The 18,156-nt window shown below is 28.1% G+C and overlaps 1 protein-coding gene across 6 annotated transcripts in view; it reads right to left on the reverse strand.

Annotated features, from left to right (window-relative positions):
* Positions 1 to 18,156, reverse strand: part of LOC142323550 (uncharacterized) — a 316,556-nt gene that overhangs the window by 11,370 nt on the left and 287,030 nt on the right. For 2 of the 6 annotated variants that reach the window (XR_012756124.1, XR_012756123.1), the window contains 2 exons: positions 16,156 to 16,328; positions 5,687 to 8,441 (listed from right to left, as the gene is read on the reverse strand). The exons of the other annotated variants lie outside the window; for them this stretch is intronic. The gene's annotated coding sequence lies outside the window, so the exon portion shown is untranslated. Of the gene's footprint in view, positions 1 to 5,686; positions 8,442 to 16,155; positions 16,329 to 18,156 lie in introns of those variants that run through there. 6 annotated transcript variants of the gene reach the window in all.

The raw sequence follows: 18,156 nt of genomic DNA on the forward strand, positions 1-18,156 counted from the left end.
TAATTTTTGATGTAAACAAATTATATTTCTTACTGAAGGCTCGTTTAGCTTGTGCTATTCGGCATTTTATATCGCTCCTGCTTCGTCCATCTTTAGTAATTCTACTTCCCAAATAACAAAATTCTTCTACCTCCATAATCTTTTCTCCTCCTATTTTCACATTCAGTGGTCCATCTTTGTTATTTATACTACATTTCATTACTTTTGTTTTGTTCTTGTTTATTTTCATGCGATAGTTCTTGCGTAGGACTTCATCCATACCATTCATTGTTTCTTCTAAATCCTTTTTACTCTCAGCTAGAATTACTATATCATCAGCAAATCTTAGCATATTTATCTTTTCACCTTGTACTGTTACTCCGAATCTAAATTGTTCTTTAACAATCTTCAGTAATATCTTCTCCCATAAGACAGCTGAAGAATTTATCTTTCTTCGGCAATTCAGTCTCTTCTAAAACCTCCCATGAATTATTATACTCATAAGGATAAATTCCTTTTCGAGTTACGATGGAGATTTTGTTTAAAAATTTTTTAAATTATACAATTTTTCAGTTGGTAATGTTTTAACTAGATAATCTAAACTAAATGACATAAAACGAATTGAGTCGACAAAACGGATACATATGATTATCAACAGTTTTTGTAAATGAAAATGCTTCATACCCCATTTCCTTAACGATAAAATGCGAATCATAATTTCAGCTGTTATGAAGAAAAGCCGGAAGAAACGTTTGGTTTCGCCTTTGCAAACTGTATTCGTTACATACGGCAGCTCTATGTTGGCCTGTTAAATGACAATGATCTCGAACGGATATTATTTGCAAACTAAATCCAACTCCACACATTTGACAAGAAATTGCAGACTCAAACGCGATTCTGTTTTCATCGGTAAAAATATTTTTTTATTAATAATTGCATAATTTTCAAATTTATCGGTATCGGAAAACAGACATGAATTTTTTAGAAGCGCCTTTTCCTCTGTATAAAAAAGGAGTTAATGGTATTGCACCACGTATAAAATCTGGAAAGCTGGATTAATAGTAAAATATACACAAAAACTCATCGGAGTATGGTATTCAGTAGAAACTGTAAAAGGTTTTTTGTCGCTGGGATATGTTGAAACAGGCTTTAGTATGCATTCAAAATCAGCATAACAAATTGGTACCGGAAACATGGTAAAAAGTTATAAATTTTAACATGGGAGGTGATCCATCCCTTTCAACCCCTGCAACAATAATGTTTGCTGGTGTATTTAATTTACATCTTTCTTCTGTATGCTCAATAATTTTTAAAGTACAATTTTTATCGGTTTTATAAAATTTTAAATATCTTTTACAGATAGTAATCCTATGGTTGTTTTTGGTTAATTGTGAATCGATCACTCTTTCAAAATCGACTATATAACAATAATGAAAACCTTCATTTTTTGTTAACAGCAGTAAATCAAACTGTTCACTCCGTTCTTTTAATGGAATTATTCCACTCTCATCAAATGAATATACATTCACAGAAACAATATTCTTTTCTTCAAATATTTTTATTTACCCTAACGAAGTAGGGAACTTTATACCGCAAAAATCGAATTTATCTAAGAGCCGTATTCCGCTTATCTACTCGTTCACGATGAGGACCTTTAACGAAAAGACAAAGGATAGACCATTTAAAACAGAATTTATCCTGTCTTTATATTAACAACAGCGTCCTTTTGATGGTAACGGTATGTAACATGAATCTCTTAAGAGACGAAATTTATTTATTCTTACTAATATTTCATCTAATGTGACAATAGTCCATCCACTCTATTTTCCTTCAAAACTAGCTTCCTCCTCAAGCAACTGATCGATCAGTTGCGTTCTGAATTGCAATATCTACATTTTTTATGCCATATGTGTCAAAATTTCTAGTTTTAAATCTTACATATTTTATATAACCGATCGTACGTAGGTTTTTCATATATTAACTCTATTAGTGTGTTAAACTTTACTGAACAATAACGAGTTAAAGACTATCAATATTAACGCGACATTACTAGCATTCTGCAATGCCATTCATACATCTGCACACATCATTATCATTTTTATAATACGTTAAAAGATTGCATGCGAATTTATTTTCAATAGAATAAACTCTTCCACATGTTGGACTGCTTCCAACCTAGCTCGTTTATATCTATTGTCCATTTTCCTGTTTTACGTTTTAATCCTGCGAAAAAAATTCTAATTACATAAACTTAAAAAATAAAATGTAGATCATGATTAAGCGAATCTACTTTTATGGTTGAACCTTTGCAATTGATCTCACTAGTCTCCTGCATCCTGTCATGTTTTAATATATCACATGACTGAGATATGAGGTCATTTATCACTTCCATTCGTTCATCCTTTTCACTAAACTATTTCCAATCTAGTTTTTGTTCTTTTATACCTATCCTTGAATGATAAACTTCTATTTCACTCGTTTCAAACAAATCCAGTTTCACCAATATTTACCCTTTTTAGCTGGTGTCCAGGCTATGAATTGTCGATCATTGTTTTATCTCAATCGACTGTGAGAAAGAAAAAGGTTCGCGTTGCGGAACAGGCTCTTCATTAAAAATATCTTCAATAGTTCTTTTTCTGTTAATGGACTTTGCAATTCCATATTTCATCTATATCCGATTTAAAAAATTAGGATGTATCAGAAGTATCAACTCCTCTAGTCCCTAAAAGGATCTCGCTACAGGATCTCGTAACATCAGAATGCCTCTAGGACGCTGTTTTGGGGATGCTCTTATAATATATACGCAACCATTCGTCCCATCTTCGTGATTCACACGGGATAGTGTAAGTACTTTCACTTGCATCAGATACACTCTCGATCGACCAGATCTCAACTACCTGGAAATTTCGTTCTAATTTATCGTTTACTTTTAAACACTACCACCTATAGGATAGGTTTAGTTTTCTTGTACGCTTGTTAGTTGCTTCGAACACCATGGCGGTTCCATAACAAGTACCTTTTTAGTTGCACTGGTAGGGGGGTCAAAGATCAAAACCGTACCAGAATCACCTTCTGGTTTTAATATGGATGTATTAGATACTGTGAGCTTGTTAGTTGCATTGTAACTTGTGCATTGCACAAATCAGGAGTCAAATGTCAAAATTATCCTACAACCGCCATATCTGTACTACTGATATTCATTTCATACTAGTTAATAATTATGTCTGGATAAATGTGATGTGTGCTTTTTAATAAATCTATCTGTAAATTGAAGTACAAACAATTATTTCAGAAAGCTATGAAATTTTATAACACAAAGGTTGTTTGTATGTATAATTATTAATGTTGTATAGATTAGAAGTTTTTCATTTTCATATTGTGCTCTCTCTCTCTCTCTCTCTCTATATATATATATATATATATATATCCTGTAAATAATTTATGTTATCTGGTATAAAATTTCCATTTTACAGTGTAAATGTATATGTGTCCAAATCATAAAATAGAATGCCTGTTTGAACATTTATGACAGATTGAAATTAGACAATGAAATTTCATCTAATTTTAATATAAAAATTTTACCACACTATATAAAGCAAGTATATGAAATGGCAAAAGCACCCTCAACGATTAAAAAACTAAGCTACTATTATATTATTTGATAAAAAGAGATTTATTGTGTGTATGTATTTATCAAAATATGTTGCTGCTTTTTGTCAGTTAAATATAAAATTGGTATTGGGATTGATCGTTTTAATTGTTAATCAAGGGACCTATTTTACGTAATGTGCATATCTAAGCGGCAGAGTATATATAACTAATATTACGATTTTATGTGATCATGTCATGTTAAGAGATTGTATTATTTTATTATACTTGTAAGGCTCGGTTTCTATATTTCAGTGAATCTGGCATGCTGATGGAAAGCAGTATATTTCACTCTTTGGAGAAGGAAATAGTAAACCACTTCATTCTCGCTTCTTTGTAACCCTAGTATAAAACGACTGTTATCTTGAGAGTTGTAATAAAAATTTCAGGTTCACTTATATCTCATTATATGGCACTAAAATATACACAAAGGAGGTTCAACCACTGTAATCGGAATTTAAGATGACTCCTGTCTTTGAATTAATGAAATCTTCTAAAAAAAAGGGGCAGATTTCATAGTTATTTCTGGGAAAGTCATACTAAGATTTTTTTTCTATCGCACGCAGTTAAATTATTAAACCAGGGTGAAAAAAGTTTGCTTTTTAGTAATTTTAGAGATTGCTGGGACTTTTAGAGAACATTTACGAAAGCAAAATGGCTAGATACAAATCTTAATTTTGTGATTCTGGGTTCATTAATCTACACTTTCTATATGGCTAAAGAAATGAATAAATAGACATGATTTCTTCTTTTTTTTTGTAAAAAGAACCTGTTGGAACATCTTTTGACTAACGGGTGTACACTTTTTTTTAGTACTCTAATAATATTGAAGCAAATGGTGACAACACCTGCAAGCAGAGGTAACACTGGTTTATGGTATAGGTATATTCTAATATTTAATTAAAGTAAGCTTGGTAGTATTTATAGATCAAGATAGTTAATAAAAGAGTGGAGAACAGTACTTCTAATCCTTCTTACTTAAAAAAAGTAATTTCTAGTGGTCACAACATATTACAAGAAATTTCAAATAAAACAGCTTTAAAATGATTTAAAAGCCCAATTTAAACACAGCTATTACAGTCATGATGTCAGGTCCCTATAACCGGCCAAACATATTCTATCTATGCATCTAAATTGGTAGCGCTTAATCCATTTTCCTGTTTAACCTATTTCTGCTCTTCCGCTTAACTTATTATCTCCCATCATTTGTATAGGGTATTATAAAGAGAGACAAAATTTAGTTGCTGGTGGTAATGCGACACTTACCACCAGCAAGAAGAAAAACAGTAAACCACTTCATTCTCGCTTCTTTGTAACCCGGGTATTATTTTCTTTCTAAAAAAATAAATTTTCTTACACAATCACAAAGATTTAATCGTGAACAGATACTTTGGACCAGAATTTAATCTAGAACATTATAATTTCACTCTATATTCCTTTATTCTAACTAAATTTCATCAACAGTACAGAAATTATTTTTTATTCAAACATCAAGATATAATTTTAATATACAATCCAAAATAAGATTTTTTTTTTTGAACTCCAAAAATGAGAATTCCAGATAAGTGGAGTTCTGCAGGCACCAGAGAAAGCATGCAATACTAATATCATTAATATTCAATTTCTATAAAAAAGGTTTACTTTTATGTAATTAGTTCTGGAGGGTGATTAATTCCTTGTCAGATGTGCAGCGAATGCATAATAATTACTGTTAATACACCTACGTCTGGAACATCTTGGTACATATAAAACAGTTATTACATTTTTATTTTACAAGGTATAAATAAGACACATTAATTTATTTAATATCTTTATTTTTATTATTATTGTACATTTACAAGTACTGAAAAAGAAATAAAAACAGATCAGAAAATTTCTGGAAAAAAAACTTTTTTAACCGTGTAAAATGGTAAGACTATTCATTCAAAATGGGATCAAACTGCTATTAAAATGCATGAAATTTAATAAAATAACAGAAATTTCCCAAGAGTAAAACAGATGTCTGGTAAAAAAAGGTCTAAAAAACTAGAAAATAAAGTATACATAAAATTCAACAAAGTTAATTTTTTTACAGAATTTTTAATGATATTGTTGACATTAATAATCATTTAATTTATCAAACATAAATTATTCCATAATAAACAATAGATTAATTAGAATTCAAAACTATACAAATGTTTTGGTCATATGTTTAAAACTAATTTTTGTAAATTGAAAGAATTTCTGTCAAGAAAAAAACAATAAAAACCATTATGGGAAAATTACATCAAATATGATTAACTGATAAATTTGAAACATTTAACATTAATCATTTTCAAAAAACTTAACATTTATTTTCACATGACACACTAAACCACCAAAATAAAAAAATTTTCAGACTACTATAAAAATCCAAATGAACATGTTCTTAAATCTTAATGTTTTATAGATTAACATATTTTGGCTCATAAAACTTATAGCAAGGATATACTACGATAAAGTTCTATAAAGTTTAAGTAAATATCAGTTGAACCAAAAATTCTATAAAAGAACTGTATTAACTTGTTATATTACTACTGATTTCAATCAAATCTGATCGCTCTCATTCTGACTGCTTTCTTATTGTTACTGATATTTACTATCAGTAATTGAAAAACCATTTCAATTTCCACTCAGATAATACTTATTCAGACACTTACTATAGACCACTGGCAGTTTCAATATTCTGTATTGAAAAAGAATATTTAATCAAAGAAAAAGACTATAAAAAATAAAGTACACATAAAATTCAGCAAAGTCCATTAATTTGAATAATCTTTAATGATATTGGTCATATTAATTGTTTACTTTATCAAACATAGGTTATTCTATAATAAGCAGTAAATTAATTACAATTCAAAACTACACAAAAGCTTCATAAAATGGCCCTACATTTAAAATTAATTTTTGTAAATTGAAAGAATTTGTTTAAAAAAAACAAAAAACAAAACAATAATTTGGGATTATTTTCAAATTATGGCATGACTTTTGTAATAAAGGAAAAACGAGGCCTAACATCTGCATAACTAATGCATTTTTTTAGCTCTTGTTTGAAATCCCAATGATTTGGTTAACTAAAATAACAAAAAAGCTTCTGGTTAGTGGTCTTTTTTATTTAACTGGTACTGCTGTTTATGATCATTTAGGTAGGCATAGTTTTTTGTTTTTAAAGGTGTTTTTTAAATTATTTATGTTGTTTTATATTATTTATGTTTTTTGTTTGTGTCTTTTTTATTGATTTTCTGAAATTTGTTTAGTAATTTCTATTTTAAGATGAAGATTTATTTAAGTCTATGTTTTTTCTGCTTGTTAAAGTTATATTTTTTCTTTTACTCAAGTTAACTCTTTTTCTAATTCTTTTTTACTTAAGTTTGGTTTACTCTGAAACCTAAATTAAGATCAATCTTAATTTTTGTTTTTCAGAATGCTAGCTCGGTGAATGAAAGATGTTACACTGTTTTTTTATTTCAAAAATATATAAGTAATTAGTAAATAATAAATTTTCCAGGATAATAAATAACTCATATTTTTAATAATAGCAAAACAATCAGTCTATCAACTCGTCTCTGCAGAACTGACAGTTCTGCAGAGTTTCTACATGAAACAATTAGGTAAACTTTAATGTTGTTTAAATAGATTCTTAATCATCATGAAAAAAAGTTTTTTGATCAATGTTTTCATATATTTTTATTTTAATTTTGTTATAGTAAACATAAAATTAATATTAATAATTTCTTTTCTTTGTATCCGATTAAAAAAAAGAATAAAAAACATCTACTGATTCAGCATGTACAAATTTTTATGCTCTCAGTTCTTAGCTAACACCTATTCAAGCTAGTAAATGAAAATTAAAGATTTTAAACAGTTATAATTAGATTGAATCAGCAGAATTTTCATTAGTGAGTCTTGCTCCCACAAAACAGTTCATTTAAAGTATTTTACTGTAAAATTATTAACAGTACATTCATTACCTCAAAAATTTAAGTAAAAGACAATTTTATAATTACATTAAACAAATTATTTGGTGTTTTAAATATACAATAATAACAGTAATGAAACAAAGAGAAAATAATGATTTATAATTTTTTTTTTTATTATTAAAAATCAATGCTACATAAATATTTCAGTTTCTTTATGTCTACCAAAATAAGTTATAAAATAATGTGTATTACATAAAACTGTTACCTTATTTGGCAATAATTTTTAATATTTTTGTTCCAGCTGAAAATTTTATGGTTCACATAGGTAAAATATTATTATTCTATTATTACTTATTATAGACATAACAATTATGAAACAAAGGTAGATGAATTCATCATACTATTTTTATTTATAATATAATAATCAAATCAACGACAAATGAAAGATATGGAAGTCACCAAACAAGTTAACAATTTGTTTAATTTACTGAATAATCACATTTCTTCTCACACACACACACACACACACATACACATACACATACACATACTCACAAAGGCAATAGCAGATAATAAAAATAAAATTACTACTGAAAGAGAATTACCATTTTTATAACAACCTCTATAGATCTATCATAATAAACAGAAAAATACCATACACTATACAATGTGAACACTGCATTTACCATTTTAAAAAGGCATTTTAACTCTGCACACTCGCTGAAAATTGAGCAAAAATGAACATCATTTTGTTTTCCAATTAAAAACTACCAACAATCGATCGATACAACAGTTCAACAACTCGGGTTATAAATACTTTCAGTCAACTGTGGCTAGTGAAAATTAATTTTTTGATTTATGTAATCTTTTTTCACACTGAAAAAGATAAGATCAATTGGGTTAATGGTATAAACATACATCTGTAAGAAAAATACAGTTTTTCAGGTTATGAAAATACTTTACATAAAAAGTAAAACGAGAAACTTCTGATAGATTTAAATCTGTTTGTTCTTCAAAGGTGATGAACAAAAAGTTCTTAATGCATGTATAAACTATAACATAATTGCATCACCAAATGGGCTTTTTTTTTAGCTCAAATAGGTACCTACAAATATAGACATATTTTGCTTGTAAAAAAATATAGCAAACAAAAGATTTTGATGCAATGATCATGTAGAAATAAAAAAATGTAAATTATACAGATGAATTTTACTAATAAATGGTTAAAATTATTGTCATTTGAGTGTTTATGAGAGTTTCATGTTTCATAAAAAAAATCTAAAAAAAAACACTGAACTGTTAAAATCTGACAGTTTGGGTTTTAGAATTTTGAAACTAACATTCTAAAATATCAAATCTGTGTGACAACAGATGAAAATAATAAATGTACTGCAATACATTATTTCAAACCAAAGAGATTTTTAAATCATTAAGTATAAAACATTTTTACATTAAGCCAGCAAAACGTAAAAAAAAAAAATATTTTTTCAAACAGATAGATTAAATTTATGTATTTACAAATATATTTATTTAAAAAAAAATCCTCAATAAAGAATAAGGGTCCTAAGGAAAGGCTAGTCCATCCCAGACGAACAAATTTTAAGAAAACTGTTTACGCAGGTGGATATTCCATTCAATAGTATTATCTTTTTTTAAGGTTACCTTTGTTCATATTCCATCTGTCTAATGTGGGTTGGCCTTAAGATGGTAAACTGCAACACTTATAGCGTAATGGTTCCACAATGTCTAGAATAATTCAAGAAGTACTATCCTAGAAACTAAAAAGTCTGGACTAAGAGTGAAATGTCAACGGCCAAAGCCTTAATAAATCAGTTCTTGTAGTCGAACAGCATACACATTTATAATATAAGATATTAGCATTCACTTGTGACTATCGATTGTGATAGTGATTAGATTTAAGTTATATAAAACAATTATGCAAATATAAATGTAATTACAATGTTAACAACAATTACAATCAAAAAGGATATCATATGTTTTGTAATTATTGTGAGCAGAGCCCTATGTTTACATGAATAAAATTTACTTTAGTTTGAATTTCTACAAAGACCTGTATATAAACAGAGTCCTGGATGAATCTACAAGAAACTGAATCATACACCAACATAATGACCTGACGAGGCAGCTTATCTTTTTTTGGAATCCCCATAAAAGTGATCCAGAGAAGATGGGATAAAGAATAATCAGAGGAAAGTCAAATGGTCTACTCTCAAGAGGGAATATGAACCCCTCAGGAGATCAGAACAGTTTACCGTCCTGTCCAGGACCAATTATTGTACAATAATATCAATAATTATGTTACTGAAAAGAATAATTTTTGTATTAAATAACAGAACACTGAATATTTTTTTCGGAATAATTTTATTTATAAAATTATCGGTTTTCATCCCCCAAATTCATATTTTATCAAGGTCTTTATTTACATGGCATTTTTCCAAAATGTGAAATTGCAGAATCCCTGCATAAATTGTGAAATTATATTAACTATAATTACTAGTTTATAAATCTGAAAATATATATAAAATCTGTTGAACTGTAGCCTAGCAACAGAATATAGTATGATATTAATCTACGTATAATAGATTAATACTCAAAGATAATTATTAACATTTTAAATTAAAAATGCCGATGGTGAGGGGCTTGAATGCTCAGTGATACAGAGTAGCTGGATCGAAGGTGCAACCATATTGGATTGGTATCTGTTGAGAGCCAGACTAAGGAATGACTCCTGAAAGAGGGCAGCAACTCTTTCAGTAGCTTTTAAGGGCATAGGTCCAGGAAGACTTAAACTTAATTTTCTGAGTACTGCGCAGCTGAAAGCAACGGAAAACTACAGCTGTTTTTTTTTTCCAAGAAAATGTGGCTCTGCATTTTCATGTAACAAAGATGGAGTGAATTTACCTTCCTTGGTAAAATATTCTGGAGGTAAACTAGTTTCCTGTTCGGATTTCCAGATAGGGACTGCTAAGGAAGGGGTCACCAGAAAATTAAAAAAATAACATTCTACGAGTCAGATTAGAAGCCTAAAAAAGGTTGGTAGGTTAGAAAATTTAAAGAGAAATGGGTAGGTTAAATGTAGATGTAGTAAGAATTAGCGAGGTTTGGTGGGAAGAGGAAAACAACTTTTGGTCAGGTGATTTTAGAATAATTAACTCAGCATCAAATAAAGAGAAAGCAAGAGTAGGTTTCATAATGAACAAGAAGATTGGGAAGAGAGTAGAGTGTCTCAAAAAGCATAGATATAGAATCACTGTAATCAGGATAAAATCAAAACCTAAGCCAACAACGATTGTTAACGTTTATATGCCTACAAGTACCCATGATGATGATGATGAGGTAGAGGGTGTATACAAAGAAATTGACAAACCATTTTAACACATAAAAAGCAATGAAAATTTAACAATAATTGGAGTTTTGAATGCAAGTATTGGAAAAGGCAAGGAAGTAAATATTGTGAGTGAATATAGGCTGGACAACAGAAATGAAAGAGGGGACCAACTTATTGAGTTTTGCAAAAAGTATAATTTAGTAATAGCCAACACCCAGTTTAAAAATCATAATAGAATATACACATGGAAAAATCCAGGCGATACTGCAAGGTATCAGATAGTTTATATCATGGTTAAGCAGAGATTAAGAAATCAACTCATTAACTGCAAAGGATATCCAGGAACAGACATCGATAGCGACTATAATTTAGTGATAATTAAATGTTGATTGGGGTTTAAAAACCTAAATAAAAGGTGCTAGATAAATTGTTGGAATTTAGAGAACCTGGAGGAAAAGGAGGTAAAGAAGATTTTTGAAGAGGACATTGCAAAAGGTCTAAATAAAAAAGATAAGGTAGAAAATATTGAAGAAGAATGGGAGAATGTTAAAAAGGAAATTCTTAAATCAGCAGAAGTGAACTTAGGTGGAACAAAGAGAACTTAGGTGGAATATAAAACTTTGGATATCAGAGGATATATTGCAGCTGAAGGATGAGCGTAGAAAGTATAAGAATGCTAGTGATGAAGAAGAAAAAGACCTAGCGACAATTAAAACATACTATAAACAGGAACTGCAAATTAGCAAAAGAAGAGTGGATTTGGAAAGGGAAATGATCATTGGTAAAATAGATGGAAAATACAGGAAAGTTAAGGAGAATTTTGTGGTACGTAAGTTGAAATCTAATAATGTGTTAAATAAAGATGTTACAGATTTATAATATGAAAGAGGAGATTGATAGATATATTGGGATTGAATATATTGAAGAGTTACATGGAGGAAATGAATTAAACTGGTTTTATAGAAGAAGAGGAAGTCAAAGAGGATGAAAAGGGAGACCAAATACAAAGATCTGAATTGAATAGAACATTAAAGGATTTGAATGGCAGAAAGGCTCCAGAGTTAGACAAGATGCCTGCAGAATTATAATAAAATGCCGACTAGCACAGCTTTCAGTCAGAAATATAATTTGCTTACATCAAAAATTAATTTAAACATCAGGAAAGCATTTTTGACAGTATATGTTTGGAGCATAGGTTTACATGTAAGTGAAACTTGGACAATCGGAGTGGCTGAGAAGAAAAGATCACAAGCTTTTGAAATGTGGTGCTACAGGAGAATGTTAAAAATCAGGTGGGTGGATAAAGTGACAAATGAAGAGGTGTTGTGGCAAATTGATGAAGAAAGAGTATTTGGAAAAATATAGCTAAAAAAAGAGACAGACTTTTGGCCACGTTTTAAGGCATCCTGGAATAATCACTTTGATATGGGAGGGACAGGTAGATGAGAAAAATTGTGCAGGCAGGCAACATTTGGAATGTGTAAAAAAATTGTTAGGGATGTAGGATGTAGGGGTTATACCGAAATGAAACGACTGACACTAGATAGGAAATCCTGGAGAGTTGCATCAAACCAGTCAAATGACTGAAAACAAAAAAAAAAAACAATGTTGCTTTGATTATATTCATATAATTTACTACTCTCATTTGATGATACAGTGATGACTATGAGAGAACTTGTTCATGGAGAATAAAAAAATGCGAGTACTAGTTTATATATACATATATACTAACTGCAGTTTTCTTTAATATTATTTAATAAAATTAAATTCAAAAAATATGTTTTCAGTATTATTTTTTAATTTTATTCTTTACGTCATTGTCCATTAAAATATAAGACAAAAAATACAAGTATCAACAAAAAAAATTAGAATTACATTAAAAAAGATAATAGTCAAACAAAAATTGGCTAAGTTTACACAACATTTTGCTTAAAATCCTACTTTTTCAGGTATAAATCACACCACATAGACATATACACACAGGGTCAACCAGATTGGACTGGTCTCTGAAAATGCAAATTTTTGTTTGGCTTTATTATTTCTCTTAAATAATTTCAATCTTGGTTTGTACATTTTTTGTATTGTGTTTTACTGGGTTGGTAAAGTAAGGGATAAAATTAAAGATATACCAACTAACATACATAAAATGTATGATATATAATAATAGCTGATGTATATTTTTAATTAAAAATATACAGATATAAATTGATATAAGTTATCAATTGATAACTTACCAACAGAATATGTAATAAATAAATATTTATGTGATATGGAGCTTTGGAATACTGTGAGAAAAATTTTCATTCCTCTGCCACTGAAAATAAAAACTGATCCGGTTTCAAAGAATTTAAAATAAAGTTATTCAAATATGTATATCCATTAGATATTTGTAAAAACCAGAAAGACCACTGGTGTGTGGTTCTTTCTATGATGTTTGGAAGATGCTACAGACTTTGTAATTGACTGATACAAAATAAAACTGTATTCATCTGTATAGTCTTTAACTTGTGAATTTTGTATTTTATTTTATAGTATTCCAAATTTTTAATGCTACATTGTTGTATATCCAGTTTTTTATTAATTCAGAATATTTTGTATCAATGATATGTCTATTTTAAAGTAGTAAATTGCTGTTATTTAAATGAACAGAGAATTACTGCAACAAACACGCATAACTCAATTCTTGATGTTAATCTGACATAAAAACAATCAAAAGTGATGTTAGACAGTTTACCAGTCAAATAATAAAATTGTTTCTCTTGGGTGGAAAAATGATGCTGTAATACACAAATCATAGTGTTGGTGTGAAATAAATAATATTTTTGATTCATCTTTCACATTCACTGGACATAAATCAGTTTAATCTTAGTAATTATAAAATACTGACTCCAGGTCACAGGCCAGATTATTTTAATCTATTGCCTGGTGGACTATGCAATTACTTTATACTTAACATCATTTAACAGTAACACTGTTTATTCTAAAAAAATCTCATTCTTGTAGTATACTTCAATTTACATTGAGTGAAATGATTATTTTATTTTTGTTCCAAATTTCAACATTTTATTCAAGAAAACCTATCATTAGCTTGGTAAGAAAGCTGCTTCAGAGTCAACATTTATCAAGTTTCCTGCTGAACATATATAATAAGACAAAGTAGTACGTAATAGTACTGTATTCTGGAGTGTAACACACAATTATTTTCCTAAATATATTTTCCTTTAATCATGGCTATTTAATAATTACTTGATGTTTGAAATTAAATTTCAATACTTATAATTACTCCTAACATTGATGTTTGTATACTGTGTGTGTTTGTATACTGTGCCATTCATGAATGAATGGTACAACTAAATTATGTAAAAGATAAATTTTAATGGGAACATTCTGTCATAATGTACATTTCAATTATAATAAATAATTAAAAGCACAAAAAATACACATACACAGACTTCTAACAAAACTGAACTGAGAATTTTAATTAAAATTTTACTAAACAAATAGACATCCATGAACCAGTTACTGAGCTCATAACACAAATGTAAAAGGCACAAGGAAAAATTTGACTGCCAATGCAAAGAAATGATTCATATGCTTTATTTAAAAATTTCAGAATAGCTTTACTTTCCAATATTTAAAAACCAACTTAATTTGAACCGATATAAAAACATACATTCATACAAAACTTATACAAAATTTAAGGAAAACTAAACAAACACAAAATACTGAGTATAAAAATATCCAACTTTTCTTATCCCAGTATAATTAAAAAATTACAAATAGACATTTTTAATAATGTTTGTGAGTTATTATTTAGTTAAGTTTACATTATTATTTTTATAAATAATAAAAATAATTTATAATAGTATATAATTTTACTGTTATCTTTATTTGTTTTTCAACTTCTCAAAAACATTATGATGTAAATACAAGTTAAGTAATTGAAACATGGAAGTGGTAAAAGTAGAGAGCAGGTTTGTCAAGAGGTAATCAAAATATTTATTTTGAGTACAGTTATAAACATAGTGTTAACCAATTTTACATCCATACTCTGTACTTCAATCTTTAATTTTATTTAATATGTATATTAGTAATACTGATTGTGCTTATATCACACAAATGTGATCTGCTGTAATGTGGATTAAAATCTGAACATTGAGTTGTGCAACATACAAACATTTGTGTATATAATATTTTTAATTAGTTGTAGTGGAAACAGACTGCTATTACATGGTCATGCTGAACAGATATTAAATCATTCTTCAACCCTATATATTTGAATTTAAATTTATAAATTATCTAAAATTTAATGCAAACGTTTTTGTTCAATTTTCATGTTTGCACACTTCAGTCTTCAAATAATTGGGAAAATAAAAAAAATATATATAGAAAACCATTATAATGATGAAAAATATTTTTTTTCTTAATTATGTGCTGTTAAAATTTTACCTTTTTTGTTATAACTGAAATTAGTATAAATGAAATTTGTATACTATTTAACTAAATAAATAATTACTACTTATAATTTTTTTTTGTTAGTACATAAAATAAAAAAAAATAACAACCAAAATTTCTTTAATTATAACACCCATTCATGAATAGGCAAAACCTGACTTTAAAATATAATGTAATTTGTGTAAAAGGAAATTTGTTTTTACGAAAACAGGAAATGACTAAATGTTTTAGATAGGAATCACCATTTTTTAGTTTTAGTTTGTTTTTTTTCTTTGATCAAGTTCTTATACTGGAGATATTTTTAACTCTTATTTAACAGTGTGCTTAAATATCACAACAGTTACTGAAAAAAAATTGCATTTTTACCCAGAAAAAGTTACCAATGGTTTAATTATTTAATTAATTAGAAAACTGGCTAATATTTTTTTCATAAGCACAATCCATTTTTGTTCAGTAACTGTGTCATGTTTGCAGCTTGCCTCCAAAAGTTCTCTGGTCAGAAGTTAGAAGTTACAGACTGCTGGTAAGTACAATTTTTTTGAAGTGTTTTAATAAAACATTCTTGTAACTAATTAGTATTTTGATTTTCTTTTGTAATAATTAGACTGTTTTCAGATACAGAGGTAATAAAGGATTAGCTACTTTTAGTGTTTATTATAAGCACTACTTCAATTTTAAAGAACTATTAAACCTAATGGCATAATATCTAACTTTTTAAAAAAAATTTTGTTGCAAGTAAAGTAGAGGATATACTGTAATTAAATATACCAGAGTAATATAAAATACCTTATATATACCATCTGGAAATAAATTAAGTAAAATATTGCGATCAAAATGAACATTTCACATACTCCTTCCTTCCTTTATGCCCCTGCTCTCAACTTCCCGCTCCTTCTGTCTACAAATTTCAATTATAAGGCTTGTAATAATTCTGTCTTAATTCTGAGATGATAAACTGCCTAGACATAAAAATGAATAACTTATTGTAAGCCATATAAATAGAAAAATATTAAAACAGTCAAATAAATGGAAAACAGAACTAAATTACCCTTTTGTGACACTGTCCTCACTAACCCACAATTAATAAAGTACATTAACAAAATTAAAAATATTAGCACATTGTACTCAATGTTATGCATTTATTACAGATGACAATCAGCAGCACTTGTCAATTTTATATCATGGTTAATAAAATTACAATAACATAAACTACATGTAAAAATTATTATATCATGTAACAACTTGATCTGAGACTGAACTAGGGACTTGATAAATTAATTCTCACTATGCACCACTGCAAACAATAATTTAAAATTTAAACTTGTTTATGTATACAAACAGAAATTTAATTTAATATTTCTGTATAACATACAAGAATATGTAAGTCTGTTATTTAAATACACATTTATATAAAAACTCATACATTACTGAAATATTTAAATAAATTAACAGGTTTATTTAAATTTGACACAGTTCATTATAATTTATTCACTAAGTAAGGCTATCTTCAGCATAATTATACTTAATAAACAAAAAATTGGATTTAACTAAATTTAATTAAAATATATATGAAATACAATAAACATTGAATTAAAATACTAACTAAGTATTTTAGGAATACTAATGTATGCTGTAACAATCATTAAACCATATACGGCTAAAGGGAAAATGTTCTTGTTATTAATGGGGAAAAAATTATTTTATTTTTACATCAATTGGGTAGTATTACCCAATTCTTTTCCCCACTATTAAAGTGCAATGATACCTAGTCAAAAAACTGTAAGGAACCTTTTTAGTGTGTGATTATTATTATTATTTTGTGTTTATATATATATACTTTGAGTGGCATGGACTAGTGAGTGGCATTCTTAGCTACTAATGAATGCCAATACCATGAGGTACCCCCATCTCAAGATAACTTGCACTGGGCATTAACAAATTTAAACATTTTAGAAAATTATACATACTATGCAGTATCAGCCAGTGTAATTTTAAATAAATTTTATTTTCTAGGATACTCTGTGTATTTTGAAAGAAAACATTAAGCTGTAAGCAAGTCCAGTCTACACTGATCCAATTACCAGTCTACTACTAAGATCGAAATTACTTTTTTATTGCAATCATGTAATAAGTTACATTTAATATTTACAACCATTTTATTCCACAACCTAAAACGAATGTTAAAACTTTTAAAATCTTACTAAATGATTACCTTTAAAGACAAGGAAACAAATAATAATTTTAATATATCTTGACAGAAAATGTTTCTCATTACAGCACCTAATTGGTAAATTATTTAGAGAATATTAATAAATTTAGGTATTTATTTCTTGTCATAAAATACCAAAACCATGCATTGGTTTTGAAGAATGAAGGAAGGAAGATTGCATATCTTCCTTCCTTCATTCTTAACTATAAATAAACCTATCAACCATCAGTGATCTTTTTTTTTGGATATAACTGGGGGGGGGGGGGGCTCATGGGGCAATTTCCAACAAAAATTAAAATCTATACATACATATGTATATATTATTTTTTTTATATTTATCTTGGCATTGTAAAATTTAATGTGTTTTCAATTTCTTTTTTTGTGTTTTCCCTAATGTATTAACAATTTTATTATAAATAATTGTGTGTGTGTGTGTGTGTGAAATATTTTATAAATAAATAAAAACAATAAACTAATTAAATTGTTATTATCTCTAATTTTTACATTCAAAGATGTCATGCTGTATTATACTAAGCTCTTAAACTTAGTAACTTATAAGTTCTACTTCTTAAAGTAGG

This window comes from Lycorma delicatula, chromosome 4 (assembly GCF_047948215.1).
Source record: "Lycorma delicatula isolate Av1 chromosome 4, ASM4794821v1, whole genome shotgun sequence".
Classification (NCBI taxonomy): domain Eukaryota; kingdom Metazoa; phylum Arthropoda; class Insecta; order Hemiptera; family Fulgoridae; genus Lycorma; species Lycorma delicatula.